General features: G+C 50.6%; 1 protein-coding gene across 14 annotated transcripts in view; it reads right to left on the reverse strand.

The window, feature by feature from the left end:
• Window positions 1–12,833, reverse strand: part of faf (ubiquitin carboxyl-terminal hydrolase-like faf) — an 819,194-nt gene that overhangs the window by 159,702 nt on the left and 646,659 nt on the right. The gene's annotated exons all lie outside the window — the stretch shown is intronic.

Below are 12,833 nucleotides of genomic sequence, written 5' to 3' on the forward strand. Positions count from 1 at the left end.
GAACGTGTCGGAGCATCTACAGACGCTCCATCTTCTGCTTCGAGATGGTCAGCAATGGGTCTGGAAGAAGGAGCAGGACCGGGCCTTCCTGCGCAGCAAGGAGCTAATCACCAAGGCTCCAATGCTGGTGCACTTCCATCCTGCCAAGCCAATCGTCCTTACCGTTGATGCGTCGCCGTACAGCGTGGGAGCCCTCCTGGCACACTGGGAGAAGGATGGCCACGAACGCCCTGCGTCGTTTGCTTCTCGTAGGCTTCATGCTGCACAGCAACGCTACAGCCAGCTGGACAAGGAAGGCCTGGCACTCATGTTCGGTGTCAAACGCTTCCACCAGTATCTGTGGCGGCGAAAGTTCGAGGCGGTCACAGACCACAAGCCGCTGTTGGGGCTGCTGGGGCCTGACAAGGCAGTTCCCATTGTGGGATTCTCACCCGTGCTCTTGGGCCAAAGAACGACAACACAGTAGTGCAAACAATCACAAGGGCATTTACTGCACCTTTCATAGATCAATGCCTGCTAGCCGAGTTGCTATCCCCAAAACATGCTGATGGGCGCGCGACAAATCTAAGAAGTCCGACTCACCGCGACCAGATAGCGAGCGAATATGTTCGCCCCTGGATCCCAACCCCTGGTCGTTCGTGCGTACGGTCACGCGAATGGTGGCATGTTCGAACGAGGCCTCACAAGACGGTCTCGCAGAAGCATGGATTGTCGCACTCGCGGAACGTCCGTGCAGCTTACCGATCTCGAACCAAAGAGGAAGCGCCTTCTTTCCACGCCCAGGTAACCCTGCCGTGAGGCAGCGTTAGCAGTGCAACGCTCGTGCCATCTCTCGCACTGCGTTTCAACCACAGTGACCACCGCGGGCCCCAGGCTACGTGGCGAAACCGGATTTCAGGAGACGGCAGCTATGCGGGAAAACTATGTATCAGGGGATGCGTGAGAGTTGAGCATCCCCACACCGTGCAGGCATCACCTCTAGTGGTACGCTGGGCCTTGAGGCTGGCAGCTTACAGTTCCCAGCTGGTTTACCATGCGGGAAAGGACCTGGGTACTGCTGATGCCCTGAGCCACCTGCCCCTGCCAGAGGTGCCTGATGCTGTTCCAGAACTTGCTGAACTGTTCATGCTGGAGCATGCGTACTCAGAGGTGCTCTCCAGATCTGCGGTATCACAAGCGACCAGCCAGGACCCAGTCCTGTCTCAGGTGGTCAAGGCGGTGTCCCGTGGGGAGGAATTGGTTCAGCATGCCTATAGCCACAAGGCTGCTGAGCTGAGCTTGCAGCAGAACTGCATATTGTGGGGTTCCAGGGTGGTATTCCCACAATGTCTCCGGGCCAGGCTCCTGCAATAGCTGCACGCTGGTCATCCTGGCATGGAAAAGACCAAGATGGCGGCCCAGTCCCATGTTTGGTGGCCTGGCCTGGACCAGGATATAGCTCACATGGTGCAGAGCTGCCAAATCTGCCAGGGGCATCAGCGGGCTTCACATCATTTGGAAATCACCCCCTGGCTGTTCCCCCAGAGACCCTGGTCCCGCCTACATGTGGATTTTGGGGGGCCCTTAAGGGCCATTACTTCCTGGTGGTGGTGGACGCCTTTTTGAAGTGGGTGAAGGTTCTACCTGTCACTACTTCATCAGCAGGCGCGACCATCGTAGCGCTACGCCAGGTCATCGCCGCTCAGGGGTTGCCGGACGTCATCGTGTCCGACAATGGTCCTGCTTTCGCCAGCACAGAGTACCCGGCCTGGCTGACGAAGAACGAAATCCACCTGATGATGGTTCCGCCATACCACCCTGCTTGAAACGGTGCAGCCAAGCGGGTGGTTCAAACCGTCAAGGACAAGCTCAAGAAGAGCCAGACTGGGGATTTCCGCACGCAGATTGCCTAGATCCTGTTTCAGTACCGGACCGCACCCCACGATGTCACTGGCCGTGCCCCCTGTGAGCTCCTGCTGGGTCAGATGCTCAAGACACCCTTGGATGTCTTGCATCCGGACCTCCGATCCACAGGGCTCCTGAAGCAGCTGAAGCAGAAGTTGGCTACTGACCGAGGATGCTGGAGTTGGGAGCTCCAATTTTCACCAGGAACTTCTGTCCTGGCCCACCCTTGTCCGCGGGACAGGTGGTGTCTCCTGCTCCTCATCGCTGCTCATCCGCATGCCAGATGGGGCCACGTGGCACAGACACGGCGACCATGCTAAGGCTCGCCTCGGGGCCTGGCCAGCACCCTCGACTGCCACTTCAGAATTGCAGCCCACAGGAGGACTAGTGGCAATACCTGTCGCTTCTAGCGGAGCACCGCCCACCTTGTAGGCGGCAAGCGTTGCGAGTGATGCGGCACCCGTTGGGCCGGTATTGAGCCCGGCACCACTCACAAGGCCGACCACTGTGGACCCTCCTGATGGAGCAAGGCTGGCTCAGGCAGCACCCGGCATCGCCACACCTGGCCCGTCAACACCGGTGCCCAGACGGAGTGCTCGACGGCGGAGGCCACCGGACCATTAATCGCCTGAGTAGCAGGCATCGTCGACCCGGCTAGGACGGTGGCAGAGCCTTATGCTTTGAACTTTTGTTTATTTTAGTTAACAAACAAACCGGGGGTAAGGGGGTGTAACAAGCATGTGACGCCCCCTCGGGCATAATCTTCGTTGGCCTGGCAGGCTCGGTGGCCTGCCAGGCTCAGTAGGCAACATTGGTCACTGCACTGCAATAAACACCGATGAGCACAGCTGCTCGGCGGTCAGTCATCGTTCATCACCACCACGCTGCGGAGTGTCCGTCTAACGGAGGGTGCCTCGAGCCTTCCCTCATTCACGAACCCGGGCGGATTGCGACACTTACGACGTGAGAATAGTGCTGAGCACACCACAGATGGGCTGCCCCGGCTGACACGGTAGCAGACTTTGTCACTGCGAGCACTCCCGACTTCAGCATGATGTGGGTTCACCCACAGAGCACCCGAATGGTGCAATTCGCAGGGCGGTGCCGCAATGGTGGTTACAAGGTTCATCCTGGTTGACATGTCGACAGGACTGATCAAAATTATAACGCAACACGGACAGAGGGAACAGCAACAATAGCAGTGTGTATTTCGTAAAGTGTTAAAGCCTGTGTAAAGATTAGGCTGACTAGCTGCCGACAAGTACACCGTGGATCACGTTGAATGTACGGAAACTAACTTCATGCCGCTTCAACAATCTAGCCTGCATGCGTGATATCGAGACTGATGACTGATGAGCCACCTCTACGAACGTATGAGTGACAAGCATTTCGCGATGGCTTGCAGCCTGGCCCGCAACCACGTCGATCTGTGGCAAAATTTCGTGACGGCAGCATTGCCTAGGCCATTGGGCCTAATCGGCACCACTTCGTTGGGCGCCCATGACTAAAGTTACTGTTTGGTGCTGAATTGATGTAGATCTATTTGTGGCAGCTACATGACACTCGGAAAGCCAACAAGCCGCCTCGCAAACGAAAGTGAGTGTACAGGAAGGCAGTGTATAGAAGTTGTTCATGGCTGCCCTCTTTGTGACACACTGTATGGCTGCCTCCAATTCCTGAAACCGTTTGGAGGCACATGTCAGTGTCTTTTTGTAGCTTCGTGCAACCTGTCACAAGACTAGCCTTGGATATATATGGCGGGTGCGAAATTGTTATGATCCCGTTGCATGCATTTCTGCAGGGGCAAACTTGCCGTGAGCCTCCAGGAGGGATATTCTGTAAGTGTCCACCTAGCGGACATGTCCATTTTGCCTGCTGCTGAAGTGCTGATTGGCTGGGGGTGCCCGTCTCTTACTCACAGGCAGCCCAGTCCAGCCAATCAGAACTTCAGCAGCAGGTAAAATGGACATAGGTAGACACTTAGAAAATAAGAAGACCACTTTCGAGATAGCGCCCACTGCAGCGAGCGGATGCACCTTCGTGCAGCCTCTCGTTTCAACACCAACGAAGCGGCGAGAACAGGGTGCGGGAAGCTATCAGCAGTTGGCACTCTTTTTTGGCATCGCAAATCACTTTCGAGGTGCAGCTCGTGCGGCGGTGCCATATGAAGCTGCTGCCTGAGTACATTTGGTTGATGGTTCGACGTGGATGGATAAGGCGTTAAAGAGCGATAACTAGGGGTGTGCGAATATCGAATAGTAAGTCTCAAATCGAATACCAAACTGCATCAAGAAAGAAAAGTCGAATATCGAATTGAATATCAGATAACAAAATTATTTAATAGAAGCTCGAATATTTACAAATTCTCATGCAAAAAAAGCAGCTGTTGTAAGCCATCTGGGATCAACTTTGCCCTCCGGGCCGTAACAATGCTGCCAGCCGTGGAAAACAACTTTTCGCTTGGTACACTCATTGCTGGAATGCCCATGTACTTCATGGCCATCTTGCACAGTTCTGGGAAGTGTTGCCTGCCTGTTTCTTTCCATAATGCTAGAGGGTCTTGGTCCTTATTACAAGTGGGCTCTCGAAGGTACCACTGAAACTCCTCAAGGTTGACTGTTTTGGAGAAGTGTCTTTTTTCTCATGACGCTTCCAGCTTCTCAATGGTGTCCCAAATACTGCTGACATGCTCCTTGTGAGCTAGCTGTACATGTTGACGCTTCAGCACAGTAAATTGACGCTTCTCCTGGAGAGCTCTGCAACTCAGTTCTTTCAAGCTCTAACAGACTTGTTTCCTGGAACATTTGAGAACAAATGAGGTTCTTAAACCTTGGGTCAAAGACGGTTGCCAAAATATACTTCTTTTGCTCGTCCTGCCCTGGAAACCTTGTCCTCATGCTCTTCAGCAAGTTTCTTGCAAACCCTGAGGTGTCATCATCGGCTGCAACACAGTCTTTCAGGACCATTTGTGTTCCGTAGAGGAATGGTACTACTGACGACAAAGTTGCACACTTCTGGCCACTAATATCTTTGGTCGCCGATGCGATGGGTTCAAGAGCTTTGATGAGCCCAGCCACTGCTTTCCACTCCTGTGGTGTCAGGTTGGGCACAGTTGTCTCAGAGGTGGCAAGCTCTAAACAGACGGCTTTTTTCAGCTGCACAAGATGTGAAAGCATGTCATGCTCACTGTTCCATTTTGTTTCGACGTCTTGAATAAGTTTCAAAGCAGAGAGCTCCGTCCGTAGCTGACAATCCTGCAGTCTTGCCGCAGCTTGGGCACTGTGTTTCTAATGACCAACAATTGCGCAACACTTCTAGAGAATGGCAGGAACGCCTGCTGTTTCTTTCTTAGCATCTTTTATAGCTAGTTGCAGTGTATGACCCATACAATGCATTGGGATGCAAGAAATGCCCTAAGGGCCACACAGAAGTTTCGTGCATTGTCCGTCACCACAGAGACTGGCACTTTCTGCAGTGGCAGCTCCCAGTTATCCATCACTGCTTGCAGGCGCTCCAGGATGTTGCAAGCAGTGTGGCTCTCGGTCACACTCCAGTCGTCCAATGCAAAGCTTCATCATCATCAAGTTGGAGGTTAAGTAGTGGCAGGTGAGGCTGATGTAACTTTGGTTTGACTTCAATGTCCACAAGTCATTTGTAAATGAGACTGACTGTAATGATTTCCTGGAAGTCCGCATGCATTCTCTCTTTGACAGCGGTGACTGTGTCTCTGCACAGCTCCGGGATGACTGTCCTCGAAAATGTCGTGCGGGTGGGTATCTTGTACAATGGCTCCATGTGGTTCATCAACTCTCTGAAACCTCGATTTTCGACACAGATGTAAGGCTGAAGGTTGAGTGCCAGCATTCGGGCAATCCTGGTGGTTGTCGCCATTCTGTCATGCGGTGACAGGTCCTTGCTTGACTTCAGCACACTTTTGATGAGTGGCTGTGCACCGTCTGGTCTTCCTTGATTCCCGCTGTCTCTCAAAAAGACACTGTGCAAAGAAAAATGCTTGTTGAGATGGTTCACAAGTGATGTCGTTGTACTCGATGGCGTTCGAAGTATCATTTCACAGCTTTTGCACGTTGGCTCTTGGGCCGAGTTCTTTACAAAATGTTTCCAAATGGCACTTTTCTTTCGTTTAGTCGTGTCGTCCCCAACCGAAAGCAGGATCATTGGACTACGTTTTCCAACAGATAATATAGATGAAATTCGGGAGCAGAACATCTTGGCTTGGTTCCAATAGCGAGGGCCTTGGTGGTTTCAGATCGCCCTGAAAAACGACGTCAATGACCAACGGCGCGGAGTGCGCGAGGGAAACAGAGGAAGAGAAACTGGTGCCACCTCTATCTCGCTTGCAAAAGTAGGAGAGAAATTTGTTGGCTCTGCGGCCAAGAGGTGGTGTGAGTGCCGTCCGCACAGGCCAAGCAGTGAAGCGACACAGCAGCGAAGCAACGCAGCACGCCATGACGTCGTGGTTTCGCAGTTCACAATGGCAAGCTTTCGTTTTGTGCTCGCGAATTGCAGTCTCCATTTCCTCTCAAGTGTATCTACAACTTTTGCTTGTGAAGAAAATAAGACATGGTGCAGCGTGTGTGAGCGGTGAAAACAAATGGCTGTTTTAGTTGAGTTTCACAGTTCGGCTGTGTCATGATCACAGTTAAATCTGCGTGCTATCAGGTTCGTGACATTCAAATTGTGCATATTTAGAGTGTGTGCGCTACAATATGATAGAACAGTAGAACTGAAATGCATCTTGCATATTACCCGCCAACTAGGCTCGCCGAATATACAACATTTACCCGAATGTAACGCGACCCCAATTGTAACGCGAGGGTCAACTTTGCAAGGGCGAAACCGGGGGAAAAAAAAAGAACACGAGTGTCACGCGAGAGTCGACTTTGTGAACGCGCAAGATCAAAGACGCAAAAACGTGAATGTAACGCGAGAAACCGAAACTATAGAACATGAATGTAACGCAGGAAACAAACTATAGGAAAAGTCGAGAGCAGCTTTATTGAAATACCTGCAAACTATGCCTAATCTTTATCCTTGCCACTGATGTCGGCGTCCCTGTCATCACAGCTGGACTCCTCTTTGTCACTAGTTGTTTCCCACAGCAGATCGTCCTCACTTCCGTCGAGGGCATTTGAATAGAACCTTTCTTAAATGCGCGTAGGCTGTTTCATGAGACAGCCCGTGCCGAGCAGCTGAAGCCCACTGGGCAACAGTAGATGCACTCAGGCGTTTCAGTCTCCCTGCAGGTGTTGAATCCACATTGAATCCAGTCCCAATAACTCTGCCGCAAGCAATCCTTGAACGGCTTGTTCAAGCAAACATCCAAGGGCTGAAGAATGGACGTCATTCCACCCGGCATAACAACCAAATGCGTTCGGTCATGCTGCAGCTTTTCTTTCACGCCTGGTGCGAGCTTACGTCGAAAAAAAAATCCAGCGCCAATATTGATTCTGGATGCAGCAATGCACCTGGCCTTCAGTCCCAAACGCTGGAAATTCAATCTATGACGAGTTCAGAGTCCATCCAGCCTTTTTTGTGGCAGCGTACGACAACATTGTTTGGCAATGTTTATTTCAGGATAGTCTTCCGGCGCAAAATTATGATGTTGATGTTGATGTTGAGTTTAATGGCGCATAAGCAACTAAGGCCATCATGCAAAATTATGAAGGGAAGGAGCTTGCGACCATCAGCCAAACATGCGAGGATAACTGTTATCCGATTCTTTTTGTTTCCAGTGTTTCTAATCCGAACTTCGTGTTCACCAGACTTGTGCACTGTCCTAACCATTGGCATATCAAGGTACACGGGGGTTTGGTCCGCATTCCCGATGTGTCCAAGTGGCATGTTGGTAGAGCGGCGGAGATCAATGACATACCGCTGAAATGCATGAAGTTTCGACTCGAAGTCCTCGGGTAGTTTCTGACAAATCGAGGTACTGCGTCAAAGGGAAAAAAAATGGCCCTTCGCATGAACTTCTGTATCAAGTTGCACAATGCCTTGAATTGGTTTGGCGCCAAACCCGTGTCTCATGCAAGTTCACATGCTTTGCACTGAAGCATTTCAATGCTCACACCAAGAAGCCGGGAGCGTTTTTCACCAATGAAGTCCGCAAGATGATGCTCCAAATCCAGGAAGCGGCCTTTCTTGGGCCCACGGAAACCTTTTCTATGACTGTTGCAATTGAACAACTCCTGGCGATGCTTCCTCCACCCCCTTATTGTCACTGATCTCGGGGCCGTGCGGATGTTGGGAGAGATGGAGTCAGGAGACGCAGGCGAGCACAGCAAACAGATTTTAATTTAGCCAAACTCGAAATGGAAAAGTCAAAGCTCAATTGGCAAAAAATAAGACTCCACACTTGCACAGCCAAAACAATGTCCTTATCCTCACCACCGTGCGTCCTTAGCGCGTTTCGCGCGAAAGTCTGGCAACCCTGGCCTATGGCCCACCCGCTAACAAAAGGAATGCTCTTACAAAGTTCCGTTGTCGCATGTAACTCCAAGTCCGATGTGCGTCGGCTCTTGATCTCAGTCGGTGCTCCTGCCGACTCCGCAAGCTTTGTTGTCGTGGCATCGACCCGCCAGCTCCTCGGTCTCGGATGTCGGTGCCCCGAACTATGTCGGTGACGCAGCACTCCAGCCTTCCTGCTTAGGCCTATCACCGGGCTCCGCCGCTACCTCTCCAAGTGCCGACGAGAAGCCCTGAGGACTACCGTTCATGCTGGTCTGCCGAAGAAGGGGGATCCAATTCCTGGAGTGGCCGGCAGCGCCGTGGGAGGCTGCAGCAGATCCAGGGAGCCTCGCTCGAATGTCGCCGAGGTCGACGGCCACACCCTGGATAGCCAGCGTCACGGGCCAGTCTGAAGCTCCATGGCTCGGGTCGCCAGTGTGAAGCTGGCGCTCCAACCTTCTTGGCCCAGAGCCACGTCGATAATACCAGCTTGGCGCCGCTTCTCCCCTGATCACACCTCAAGTCACGCGCCTCGAGGGCTCATGCCGTTCGGACCGGTCAGCGCGCATCATCCTCTTCTTTTCTTTTGGTGCCCCGTGCCTCTTACATATGAAACTTACTATCGATTCTTTGATGTTCAGGCTTCTTGCGGCCGCTGAGTTACCGACTTTTTCGGCGAGTAGAATAGCGTTGCAGTTGAAGCCAGCGGTATACTGCGAGAGCACGCCATTTTGGATGTAGGCACATTAAGCAGGCAGGAACAGACCAACGTGTCGAAGCGCTGAACAGACAATACGGCTATGCACATTGCCTGAGGAGTCGGTGGCGTAGGTCACGTGGTACTATCATGAAAACAAGTGCCCAGGACGTGCCGCGAGTGGCCCAAACGGATTGCTACGTCACTAGAATCACCTAGTGGTGAGAAAAAGGCTCGTTCATTTCGCACGCTAATCGTTCGACACTCACGCGTGTGTTTGGCCCCTCCAAGGTGACACTGGTGCGCTCTCGTTGGTGCCGTTTGGTCTGCCTTTTTCGTGTTTGCACCGCATTCGCAACTCGCCCTGGCCGTGGTTCGCGTATTGGTTGGCCGCTGAATTTGGAGCACGTGACTTTGAAGGAGCAGGTCAATTGACACACACATAAATGCGGCACATTAAGCGAGCTTAATAATGAGTGTTTGGTGCCTTTCTTAGCATTTTTATACCTAGTATTCGAATGTGACGCAGGGGGTGACTTTTCACTTCTATTCCTGGGAAAAAAAACTCGCATTACATTTGGGTAAATACGGTATCAAATATTTGAGTAACCGAATAGTTAAGATTCGATTTGTGAATCGAACTATTCGAGAAGTTACAATTCGATTCGTATTCATATACACGAGTATTCGCACACTCCGAGCGAATGATCGGAACGTCATCAGTGCAGCTTGTGTCGCTGTGCACACCCATTCGTATCACCACAGTGCTCTCGTTTGCACTGGCCTGATCAAGTTTCACAACGCTGATACCGAGACTGGGCTGCGTGGAGATGAGCAAGTAGCACAGTGCTTACGAATACTTAGACAACTCCCAAAAGTGTTTCTGCGTGAACTTTCCTACATTCATTTACAGTCACCTACAACTCAAAAACGAAGGTGCAAGGTTGCCCCAAAAAGTTTGTCTTTCCGCAGGTAAGCGGCCCTTTTTGCCTACGTACCGCCACCGCTACGGCGATACACTCAAAAGGTGCTGTTTGCACACATTCAGGCCAAATAAAGACAATGCCATGGAATGTATGAATGAGTCGACAAAAAGCACCTGCGTTTGAAGATGACTTGATTGAGGTCGGGCACGGAAGCTGCAAATAAACGCAGCGCGAACATGCGGCACTTGGGAGAGCGAAAAACTAATGAAACCGCATACAGCAAGTGGTAGCATGTGAGATTAGTAATGAGCGAAGAATCGCTCACTTACCTCACAGAGCCTCGACCATTGCGTTGGGTTGAATCAGCCAGGCTGATTCTTTGAAGTCAGACCTTCCCCCGTGCCGCATCTCGCTTGGCAGATGGAATCCGGAAGAGTCACTTGCCGTCAATTTCATATGTGCTACACCCTAAGACGCAGCAACACAACATCGCGAACACGGAATTATTCTACAAAAGCACAAAGGAGGCGCAAAACGTGGTGGTTGCGTATGCCAACAACCACGTATGCCACTTTGCAATGTTTGGCACCGCTATGTTGGTGGCAGCAAAAAACAAAAGAGAAAAAAAGCGCACAAGAGCATGTGATTGCATTCGGCCAAAGGGAGGGCCGAGTGTCAAGGGAAAGTGCAGGAGAGGAGGATGGCAGCAATCTTCAAAAGATGACGCTACTTTTACTTCATTTAGTGGCTTTATGATCTCGGGGGTCACGCCCAGGCTGTGCATTCACTTCTCTCTCCCTGCAGCGCGCCACGTGGGCCGACAGTTGGACGTGGCCTCCGAGATCGCATTGACATTGGTCTCGGAGGCCAAGAGGCGGCCGAGCCAAGACAGCGTGGCGAAGTTCGCTAGCATCCCTGATCACACAGGGGAGCGCTCTGTTGTGCGCGGCATGCAGCTCGACTGCGACGAGAAAAGTGAAATGCGGACGCGAACAACCATCACACTGGAAGAGAAGGCAGCTATCTAAAGGCTGTCACGTCAGGTGCTAAGTCGCATGAAATGGATTTATTTATTTTTGGGCTCCCCCATAAACTTCGTTCTAACGAGGCTTGAGTGTATATCTTGATTTCTATGTACCTAAGTTAGCTTGCCACAGTCTTGTAAGGCAATGCTAGGAGACTTTCGAGCATGTGCAGCACCGCATTTTCTTGCACAAACTATGTAAGCATTAAATCTTGTGAAAAATTTTAGAATATTCGATACGATACTTGGATTTCTTTTAGTTTGATTTTATATTCGATTTGAACAAGCACATGTCTCAATGTGTACTTGTTCACTCTCCTGTTATGCCTGTAGCATTGGGACAATGCTTCTAAAGAGTGGGCAATGACACTTGTGCTTGTTTTATCTTTCTCGTGTGAACACTTTTTCACCGGCTAACAAATGTCACTGCTCAGAGCACGATGCACCTGCATGTATCAGAACGAATGTTATCGATAATTCTATCCATTGTCTGCTGTGACCGAATCTTGTGTAATCTGATTATATGCGCAACATGAATTGTGTGGTACTTTCTGGAAGACACACGGGCACCACTGATTATTATGGAAGCTTCGACGACTCATGTATAGAAGTTGACGCACTTGACCCACTGATGGGATTTTGACGATCGCCGACTGTGGTTGCCGCTACGTTCCATTTTGAATATAGCCTGTATGTTGTGCGTGGGCACAGGCTCGGCCAATAAAGAACTGGTTCCGTGATTCACAGTTTTACTAATGTGTTTTTCATCATCACTGCAATGAGACAATACGATAATTGCACTTACGGAAGTGCTAAGTTCTGTGTAAATTCAAAATGGAGATTTTCACTTACTTCATGGTGTGTATTAAACTGCGTCAATAAATATACACAGCAACAGTAGGAAGAAGTGGACTGATCCAAACACCCTTCTTGACTGTTGTCAATTATTGGCCTATAGCAGCCGCATATGAGAATCTGACAAAATATGGCAGCCCGAAAAAAGTGAGGCGAAGGCTTCTGTTGAAAAGAGAGTACCGGAGAAAAAGGTGACTTCGTGCTCTGCATGAGAGCTCCACATACGGCGCACGACTGCAAAATTTGGTTGACATGTTCAGCGCAGTGTATGCCATCCACCGACTATGTTTTTTCACCAACCCTGGGGGCTGGTTCAAGACCGTTTTAAAGTCATAGATTTCCCGCAAGCAAGTGTAATTTAGGGCCTTCTGCTGCATGGCATTCCCAACTGATAGGCATTTTCTTTCGCCCTTGTCTCCACAAACAATATCTACATTATCAAGCTTTCATGCGTTGATGTCGTCAGCTTCTTGCGCTTGGTCGATGTGCCTGATGAAACTGTTTTTTAATCGATCCTTTCGCTTCGGTGGTGGACATCAAACTGGCAAAATTTCAAACTTTTTCCATTTCTTTTGTTCACTTGCAACTTGGGCCAGTGTGTGAGCGTTATCCTCTAAGGATAAAAAACTTTCCTGCATAGGGGTGCTATTTTAAAAAGCAGAAAGAAAGGCATCTTTGAGCAAACCAAACGGAGCAACAGGTGTACAACCCGCACCACAACCTAGCCACGCACAAGCAAGGCGAGATGGGGCAGCATGGACTCGCAGAGACGATCGAGCTTGACCTTAGAACTGTTGGCGGCTGAGAAGTGTCAAGCCAATGGCAAAGATGACCATCCCAATGGCCAGCCTCCACACTCAGTCATCAGCAGAAGTTTCCAGTGGTGCCTGCACCTAATTTGTACCTTGCAGAAATATTTTTATGTGCCAGAATGCACCAAAATGTTGGACATTGTGTTTCCAGCATGGCAAATGAAATT

Source organism: Dermacentor variabilis, chromosome 2 (assembly GCF_050947875.1).
Source record: "Dermacentor variabilis isolate Ectoservices chromosome 2, ASM5094787v1, whole genome shotgun sequence".
In the NCBI taxonomy this organism is placed as follows: domain Eukaryota; kingdom Metazoa; phylum Arthropoda; class Arachnida; order Ixodida; family Ixodidae; genus Dermacentor; species Dermacentor variabilis.